Here is a 10,364-nt window from a genome sequence, read left to right as displayed (position 1 = left end):
GATGTTTCATGTTCTGTGGCCTTGCCGTTCCATTTCTTGACTGCCCCTGCAACACAGAAACATGTTTAGTCATATTATATAAAACACTCAGGGCCGGTTTCACATAAAAGGCTTAAGTTTAGTTCCAGACCAAAATGAGCTGTCTTAACTCAAAGCGACTTGCACAACTTATCTTAAAATAGTGGTTGATTTAGCCTCTTCTGGACTCACAAAGCCGATTGCAAGAGGGGGATTAGAGCTACTTTAGGACTAAATAAAAGCTTAAATGAATCTTTCAAAGAGGCAAGTTTAATTTCTGCTTCGTGCTGTTTGTGAGGGAGCCTGGACTATGTGGAATGTCTAAATGAAGACCAACATGCACTACGGAGGCCAGACCAGTACTTGTGGATAGAGTAATCCATTACATTACTTGAGACAGCTTTCGTATGTACAAAGAAAATGCATTGGAGATAATATCTCTGCTTGAGCCTCGACTTCCGGCGCCGAAAAGAGATGCCGCCTCGCTTCGCTCGTTCCTTGGAAATATTGCAGTATGTTTTTTTGTGTTATTGCTTACTACGGTACCCCAGGTATCTTAGGTTCATTACATACAGTCGGGAGGAACTACTGAATATACGATTAACGTCAACTCATCATCGTTCACCAGGAATATGACTTTCCCGAAACGGATCCAGATGTTTTGCCTTCCACCCAATACAATGGATCTGATCCCAGCCGGCGACCCTGTGCGACGCCGTAAAAGGGGCAAACAAGAGGCGGTCTCGTGGTCAGGCTCGAGACGGGCACATCGCGCTCCACTCCCTAGCATACTACTCGCCAATGTCCAGTCCTTGACAATAAGGTTGATGAAATCCGAGCACGGGTAGCATTCCAGAGAGACATCAGGGATTGCAACGTGCTCTGCTTCACGGAAACATGGCTAACTCAAGAGACGCTAACGGAGTCGGTGCAGCCAGCTGGTTTCTTCATGCATCGCGCCGACATAACGATAGCAAAGACACGACAGTAACATGGTCTACTAATAGTTATGTCGTGTCTTTGCTATCGTTAAATTGAAGACTTATAGTTTTTATCAAAGATTCCTGTAATTAGGGATTACGCGATCACTTGAGTAATAACGTAACTAATTAACTATGAATTCGAGGGCACCAGGGAAAATAGTCAGATTACAAAGTTATAATTTCCTAATATAACCTTTCAGATATTTTCATATCTGATCAATAGTCCTCTAATTAATGATTTATTTAGTTTACCTCACGTTAGTCTCATTCCAAACGTCGTAAATTGTTGATTATCTGCACGAACCCAGTCTTCACTATGAGTCATCCATACATCAATTGTCTTATATCATTTATTTATTACTAACTAATTAATTCACAGAAATGCATAAACAAACAAACAAACTTAAAAAGGGTTACATGAAAATGATGGGATAAATATGCCCTAGTGGGCTGAACCGGCATAGCGGCTTGTTAGACAAAAGGAAAATTGCGTTCGACTAAGAATTCACTACAGAGTCCATAATTATAACAATTGACATGCTAATCCTTACACATGAACGCTCACTCATTCGGGAACAATTGCAATCAATATATATATAGTTACGCTCGGTGTGTGTCGTCTTGATCGTTGGGGAGAAGTTTGTTTTGTTGGAGTTCCTTCTGTCGTAGTTATTGTGGATAGTTCAGAGTGACATTCGTAATAGAATGGATGTCTCGGCGGTTGTCTTTCTTCGCGTTCAATGATACCGAATTCCTAGCTGCAGACTAGTAGTCAATATCAAAGACTTGTTATTATTCGGCTAAGAGTTTAACCACGTGGTATGGTTAAAGATTCAGCAATGGAACTTAACCTTCGTTCTCCCCATGGTGGATAAACATGGTCTAATGGTAATTTCTCAGAGTTGGCTTTTATTCAGATAGCAGGAAGGGGCTGTCCTTGGAGGTCTGACCCGTACTGGGCTCAGGGCGGTCCTTGGATTTAGTTCAAATACAACAGGGATTTGTATTTTTCTTCATTAAACAGTTCAAAATCATATTACACAATTATACAAACAGTATCATACTCACTCATTCATTTTATACAACAAACAGATGTAAACCTCATATCTGAGGTTATTATATAAACAGCGGTATGGTAATGTWGTCCCACAGTCTCTCATGAGTTTCSCACGTGGTGGCMAATGKGCATGTTAATAGCTGGACTCTCCACCGATCCTTTATACTTTTGCAGGAACATGAAATATGTTCGTACCTCAAGTTCTGTGAGGTGGGAGAAAATTCCTTTGTCCTGAAAGTTTACCCTCTGTCTAATACTGTTGGGCCATGAGGAGATTCTCAGGAATTTACGACCTCTCTGTGACCACAGCATGGGTTGAAGAGGCAGGGAAAGGCAGGGAGAGGGGGATGGGGTTTTCAATACTCAAGCAGGCGACGTCATGACAGTTACTACATAGTAACATGGTCTACTAAAAGTTACTACATAGTAACATGGTCTACTACTAGTTACTACATAGTAATATGGTCTACTAATAGTTACTACATAGTAATTGGTCTACTAATAGTTACTACATAGTAACATGGTCTAAGGCATTACTAATAGTTACTACATATAATATGGTCTACTATAGTTGACTACATTAGTAACATGGTCCTATGTTACGTTACACTAGTAACTAACGTCTACTAATAGTTACTACATAGTATAGAGGGTCTACTACACATAGTTACTACATAGTAATATGGTTACTATAGTTACTACATAAGAATATGGTCTATCTCTACTAGTTAGGTCTCTGATCTACATATGTAAATGATGGTTCTATCTACTAGTACATATATCTAAGTACAGTTATATGGTATACCTAAATAGTTACTACATAGTAAAAAATGGTCTACTAATAGTTACTACTAGTAAGATAGTGGTCTACTATATTAGTACTACATAGTTACTACAAGTACATAGCTGTCCTACCTATAGTTACTACATAGTACACGGGTCATGGTCTACTAATAGTTTTTACTATAGTAATATGGTCTACTAATAGTTACTACATATAGTACCCAGGTCTACTAATCTTATTACATAGTACATTGATTAAAAAAGACAATAATTATGGTCTACTATAGGTTCTACATAGTAATATGGTAGATGCAATAGTTACTACATGGTATAGGTCTATCTAGTAGTTACTTATAATAGTATTGGTCTACTAATAGGTTTACTACATCGTACATGGTCTACTACTAGTTACTACAAATAGTAATAATGGTCTTACTAATAGTTACTAGTAGTGGATATGGTTATAATAGGTATACATCAGTTAATAAATAGTATCATGGTCTATCTAATAGTTTATCTACATAGTACATGGTTCTACTAATAGTTTACTACGTACATGGTCTACTAATAGTTCCTACATAGTAATATGGTCTACTATAGTCTACTAATAGTTACTTACAATAGTATATGGTCTTAAAAATAGTTACTACATGTAACAGTGGTCTAAGGCTGTTTTCCGAAAATTATATATTCTATAGTTCTCAAGTAATTGGTTACTAATAGCTACTACATAGTAACATGGTCTATAGTACTACATAGCTATTGACTACTAGTACTACATAGGTACATGGTTACTAATAGTATACTAATTTCTATAGTAACAGGTCACTAATAGCTACTACATACGTACATGGTCTACTATATAGCTACTACATAGTAACCTGGTCTGAACTAATAGTTACTACATAAGTAATATGTGTGTATTCGATCTTTAATTAAGTTTTCACTTACAATAAGTAAAATATTATGGTTCTTTAGCTAATAGCTACTACATAGTAACATGGTTTCTACTAATAGTTACTAACATGTAATATGCGTGTACGTAATAGTTACTACATAGTATCATGTCTACGTAATAGTACTGACTCCGTAAACATGGCTACTAATAGTTACTACATTAGTAATATGGGTCTATCTAATAGCTACTACATAGTAACATGGTCTACTAATAGTTACTACATAGTAACATGGTGTACTAATAGTTACTACATAGTAACATGGTCTACTAATAGCTACTACATAGTAACATGGTCTGCTAATAGTTACTACATAGTAATATGATCAGAGTAACTTTTTATTCACTCCAGACATAAATCCCACAACAGCTGAGCAGCAAAGATATAACAGAGCTCATATGCACACGAGAGGGATGGTCGAGTGTGTGTTTGGAGTATGGAAAAATAGATTCCAGTGTTTTCGCAATACACTTCGTTTCAAGCCAAGAAGATGCTGCAAGGTGATCATTGCTACAGCTGTGCTGCCCAACTACCTGAAGCAGCATGACTGTCCTGACGCTCCCATGATCAGCATCAAACAGATGTACCCGTGGCTGAGGCAGATATACCCGTGGCTGAGGTAGATGTGTCCGTGGCTGAGGCAGATATACCCATGACTGAGGTAGATGTGTCCGTGGCTGAGGCAGGTGTCCGCGGCTGAGGTAGATGTGTCCGTGGCTGAGGCAGATGTGTCCGTGGCTGAGGCAAGTGTGTCCGCGGCTGAGGCAGATGTGCCCATGGCTGAGGTAGATGTGTCCATGGCTGAGGTAGATGTGGCTGAGGTAGATGTGTCCGTGGCTGAGGTAGATGTGTCCATGACTGAGGCAGGAAATGACCAACGAGGACTTGCACACGGAGTTGCTTCACATTGCAGCACTTCAACTAGATGAGATGCATTTAAATATGGAATGTGTTCATTATGGATTATTTTTGGTTTGATAATGTTTGTTCTGTACAAAATTCTCTGGTTAATGTTTCATGCATTGTCATCTTCTTTGTTCTCTGCTGAAAGGTGGTGGCAGCATCTTCTCTCAGGGATGTTATAGCAGATGTGGAGGGAACACACTCACTGTGTACTGGCTCTTCCAACCTGTTCACATTACACCCTCACTGTGTACTGGCTCTTATAACCTGTTCACATTACACACTCACTGTCTACTGGCTCTTACATCCTGTTCACATTACACAATCACTGTGTACAGTCGTGGCCAAAAGTTTTGAGAAGGACACAAATATTAATTTTCACAAAGTCTGCTGCCTCAGTTTGTATGATGGCATTTAGCATATACTCCAGAATGTTATGAAGAGTGATCAGATGAATTGCAAAGTCCTTATTTGCCATGCAAATGAACTGAATCCCCAAAAAATATTTCCACTGCATTTCAGCCCTGCCAGCTGACATCATGTCAGTGATTCTCTCGTTAACACAGGTGTGAGTGTTGACGAGGACAAGGCTGGAAATCACTCTGTCATGCTGATTGAGTTTGAATAACAGACTGGAAGCTTCAAAAGGAGGGAGGTGCTTGGAATCATTGTTCCACAGAGTCTATAAAAGGCAGAGATCATTTAATAATAGAAGTGATGTCACACAATATGAATATGAGAAATGTGAAATCCTGATAGTAATGCAGATATCTCACCTCTAGTTGTTGTTTCTTCTTGTAATCCTGATAATAATGCAGATATCTCACCTCTAGTTGTTGTTTCTTCTTGTAATCCTAATAATAATGCAGATATCTCACCTCTAGTTGTTGTTTCTTCTTGTAATCCTGATAATAATGTAGATATCTCACCTCTAGTTGTTGTTTCTTCTTGTAATCCTGATAATAATGCAGATATCTCACCTGAAGTTGTTGTACTCTTCTTGTGGTCACATTTCCATTGAATTCACAGCAAATTGCAGCCCAACCCTCTTGTTCTACTGCTCAGTAGCAGCAGTGTGCTTTTTACCTTCAATAACTGGATGGTTTGACAACATTTGTTTTGGAGCGTTTTAATGAGCAGCATTAGACCAACAGAATGAGTTCATATTGAACCTAATCAGGATTAACCCAGGTGTTCATACTGAACCTAATCAGGATTAACCCAGGTGTTCATACTGAACCTAATCAGGATTAACCCAGGCGTTCATACTGAACCTAATCAGGATTAACCCAGGTGGTTTCGATACCTGAAGCCTGAAATCAGATTAACCCAGGCATTCATAATTGCACCTAATCAGGAGTTAACACCAGGCTGTTCATGAACGGAACCTAATCAGGATTAACCCAGGTGTTCATACTGAACCCAATCAGGATTAACCCAGGCGTTCATACTGAACCTAATCGGGATTAACCCTGGTGTTCATACTGAACCTAATCGGGATTAACCCAGGTGTTCATACTGAACCTAATCAAGATTAACCCAGGTGTTCTCATTTAGGCTTACTTACCTGACTCCAGGACTCCAGTCTCCGACTAACTAAGCCTAATTTAAGCCACGTTCAGGAAAGCTACTTAAATGTCCTAGTTTAACTAGTCCTGGCTTAATCTAAGCCCTGCAGGGTCTGAATCAAACCCAATGTCCACCTGGCACACTGACAGGGTCTGAATCAAACCCAGTATCCAGTGGGATTGATCTATTTGATCCAATTGTTTGTTTCAGTTTACAGTAGTTGAATCCTTTGATGTATTGTTGATTTCAACATTTTTCAGTTTCAACAAATGGGTTGGTTGGTTATACTGTTTTGACATAGTGGAAGATATACTGAATTTATACTGTTTTTCATACTAAGATGGACCAAAATATGTGCTCATTGGTTATGCAAGAGGGTGGCAGGTAGCCTAGTGGTTAGAGCTGACAAGGTAAAAATGTTGTTCTGCCCCTGAACAAGGCAGTTAACCCACTGTTCCCTGGTAGGCAATCATTGTGAATAAGAATTTGTTCTTAACTGACTTGCCTAGTTAAATAAAATAAAATAAATAATTAAGTCTGTTGATTGTCAGTCATTGGGTTAATTTATTTTGCAATATGTTCAAATCATATCAAGCTTTATTTATACAGCACATTTCAGACATGGATGCAACACAATGGCTTCACAGGAAAAAACTACTAAAAAACAATGAAAATAAACAGAAATATTTAGTATCCAACAAACATAAGAGGATAAAAACCAGATTAACAACTGAAAGACTAATGAGCATTCTAAGGAAAATCCATTGATTAAAATATTAACAATATGATGCAATATCCATAACGAGATGGACAAGCCAGCACAGGTGTAACACATACTGACTAACGAGGTGACACCAATCAGTGCGCCCAACATGCTAACGAGCTATACATGCTAACGAGCTATATGTGCTAAAGTCCAACGTCAAAACATAAATGGTAAAACCTTCCCCTTTAAGACAACAAATAAATCCTATATTTTTGTTGGACAAGTTTGCTCACCACCAACAGAAAACAACTTCCATTTCACATTATAATCAACTACAATGCTTCACCAATATAAACATGGTGTCTACTGGCTGTCAACAATTAAAAACAAGAAAAAACATTTCTAAATACACACAATAGTATTATTTCTCACCTTTTTCTTTCTATAGAACTGATTTAAAAAAACTCACAAGCTTCTAGAACTCTCGTCCCCTTGGAACGAGCCCAAACAAAACTAATCTCCAAAACGGACAAATGTGCAGTCAAAATAAATTGTGATCCATGGCAATGCACTGGCTAAACGCAAAACACAAATATTTTCAACTGCACACCCTTGAGACAATCAGCAACCAAGTTGTCCTTACCACGGACATGTCTGATTTCAAGAAGAAACTCCTGCAATATCCGTAGTAACTTTCCACCTCACTGCGTGGAAAGTTGGATTGGGGCCCAGTCCCCAATGTCATGCTCTAGTACATTTGGGTTGGCACATCTGAGAATGTTATCCTGCTTTTAGAATATCAGGGTTCAATGTCAATATAATTGTACCAAAAAATGTCAATTGGTTGCATAAATAATTATCATTACTAAATGTGAAATTAACTGTAAATATCAAAACTGAATATACACAATTGTAAATATGAAATATAAGAACCAAATATACATCCCTTTGTTAATATGTATTGGCAATAATTTACTTAATGGTGAGGCATGGAATAATAAAACATGTATCTTTTGTCAGTCTGGATGTTTGAAATATGAGGTGATTTGAGTCATGCTTCTTCAGTACTGGAATAAAGACAATTAGCACTTGAATGTTGTAAAGAAATACTGGAGTGATGTAGGATTGTTAATAAAATTGATTATAGACAAATGTATTATACTGCGTCCATGTGTATAGGCTGCAAGTACATTGAAATTAAATCACTGATATCGATTAGCGGGGAAATCAGATTGTACGTGCTGTTGAAACTAACACAACAACAAAAAACATGGAAATGGGAGATATCTTTTACCTCACTGGTTAGAGGACAACCTGGAGAAGACAGTCAGCTACATTTTGAGTTTATGGGTCCCCAACACWAAGAGAAACGCAACACTTATTTGTCATCACTCATATTGCGCGAGAGAGGGGGGACATCCTGTTAAAATTAACAGCTCAAAAACCACACAGAATCTGGGAATAATGTGTACATCACTGGTTAGAGGACAATTTCTAGAAAACAGCTTGCTACATTTAAGTGCTGCATTTTGATTCAAGTGGGTCACCAACGTGATAAGTATAACCCAACTCTTTTTGTTAGTCACTTTTTGTTAAATCACATAAATAGTACTCATTCAATTCAGAGCCTGGATTTTCCCCCTGAGGCTAATATCCATATCATGTTGAAATCAATAGAACAGGGGGCAAATGTTTAGTCTTCTACATTGTGACATCATTAAAATACTCCTTCTACAATGTTAACACATTCTACATTGTGACATCATTAAAATACTCCTACTACAATGTTAAAACATTCTACATTGTGACATCATTTCATTGATATCATGAAACAACTCCTTCATGTATGTATTCTCTGATGTTTGATCAGAGATTCTCTTCCCACATTGATCACAGCTATAAGATTTCTCTGTGTGTGTTCTCTGATGTACTATCAGAATGTTTGGCTGAGTAAAACTCTTCCCACATTGATTACAGCTATAAGATTTCTCTGTGTGTGTTCTCTGATGTGTCGTCAGATAGTTAGATGCAACAAACCTCTTCCCACATTGATCTCAGCCATAAGGTTTCTCTCCGGTGTGTGCTCTCTGGTGCACTATCAGGCTGCCTGACTGAGTAAAACTCTTCCCACATTGATCACAGCCATAAGGTTTCTCTCCAGTGTGTATTCTCTGGTGCACTATCAGGCTGCCCGACTGAGCAAAACTATTCTCACATTGATCACAGCTATAAGATTTCTCTCCCGTGTGAATTCTCAGGTGTCCTTGTAGTGAATTTAATCTTGAGTAATGTTTCCCACAGTAAGAGCAGCAGAAAGGTTTCTCAACTGTGTGAATTCTTTGGTGTACTTTGTGAATCTGATCTTGAGAAACTTTTCCCACAGTCAAAACAGTGGTTAGATTTCTCTCCTGTGTGTGTTCTCTGGTGCACTTTTAGTGAATCTGAACATGAGTAACTCTTCCCACAGTAAACACAGTGGTTAGATTTCTCTCCTGTGGATCTCTCCGGGTGTTTCTTGAGGTGTTCTAATGTGGAGAGACTTTTCTCTGCATCATGATGTTGTTGAGGCTCCCCAGAGGACCCACGGTAGTCCCGTCTCTCTCCTGTGTGAACAACAAAGTCAGACAGATGGTTTAAGGCCCACAACTGCAGAAATCCACTGTAAAAGGTGATGCCAACAGCGTAGCCATGACGTTGTACAACAATTGACGTCTGTAATGAAAGTTAAAGTGATTTAACAAATGTCTGAATATGAGAAAGAATAGTCATATTTTCATCTTGTTTTCACATTAGTAGTAACATCTAAGATTGTAGGCTAGAAATAAGTTATTCATGTTGTTGAAACTCTAAGCAGTGTGCCAGCTGACTTTTGGTCTCCAATATTGGCCCCTTTCTGTGTTTAATAAAATAGCGGCACGAGGGCAAAGCACATACAATTTGGTTGCAGAAACTCCTCCCTGCTAATGAGGAAACCGATAGTTATGGATGTAGTATATCTGGTAATGAGGAAACCACTAGTTATGGATGTAGTATATCTGCTAATGAGGAAACCACTAGTTATGGATGTAGTATATCTGCTAATGAGGAAACCACCAGTTATGGATGTAGTATATCTGGTAATTAGGAAACCACCAGTTATGGATGTAGTATATCTGGTAATGAGGAAACCACTAGTTATGTATGTAGTATATCTGGTAATGAGGAAACCACTAGTTATGGATGTAGGCACACAAAGAGAATTAGAGAGATGATAGTTATGTGATTCTAAAGGCATTCCAAGCTTGCTGACATTATAGGGGTTTGGCAGTGATTGGTACATATGAGGGGACAGTATCGAAACGGCATTAGGAACTTAGTTAGCGAGGATTGTCAGTCTACTCACATGGGTC

At 38.4% G+C, this 10,364-nt stretch overlaps 1 long non-coding RNA gene across 1 annotated transcript; it reads right to left on the bottom strand.

Annotated features, from left to right (window-relative positions):
* Window positions 1-6,809: 6,809 nt before the first annotated feature.
* Window positions 6,810-9,023, bottom strand: LOC139024886 (uncharacterized). The gene is made up of 2 exons (XR_011476265.1): window positions 8,546-9,023; window positions 6,810-8,469 (listed from the first exon to the last, which is right to left on the bottom strand). It is a non-coding gene; the product is annotated as an uncharacterized lncRNA (long non-coding RNA).
* Window positions 9,024-10,364: the final 1,341 nt, after the last annotated feature.

The sequence above is a fragment of the Salvelinus sp. IW2-2015 genome, unplaced genomic scaffold (assembly GCF_002910315.2).
Source record: "Salvelinus sp. IW2-2015 unplaced genomic scaffold, ASM291031v2 Un_scaffold1981, whole genome shotgun sequence".
Classification (NCBI taxonomy): Eukaryota; Metazoa; Chordata; class Actinopteri; order Salmoniformes; family Salmonidae; genus Salvelinus; species Salvelinus sp. IW2-2015.
The sequence above is the reverse complement of the archived record's forward strand: the minus strand, read 5'-3'. Positions and strand labels throughout refer to the sequence as shown.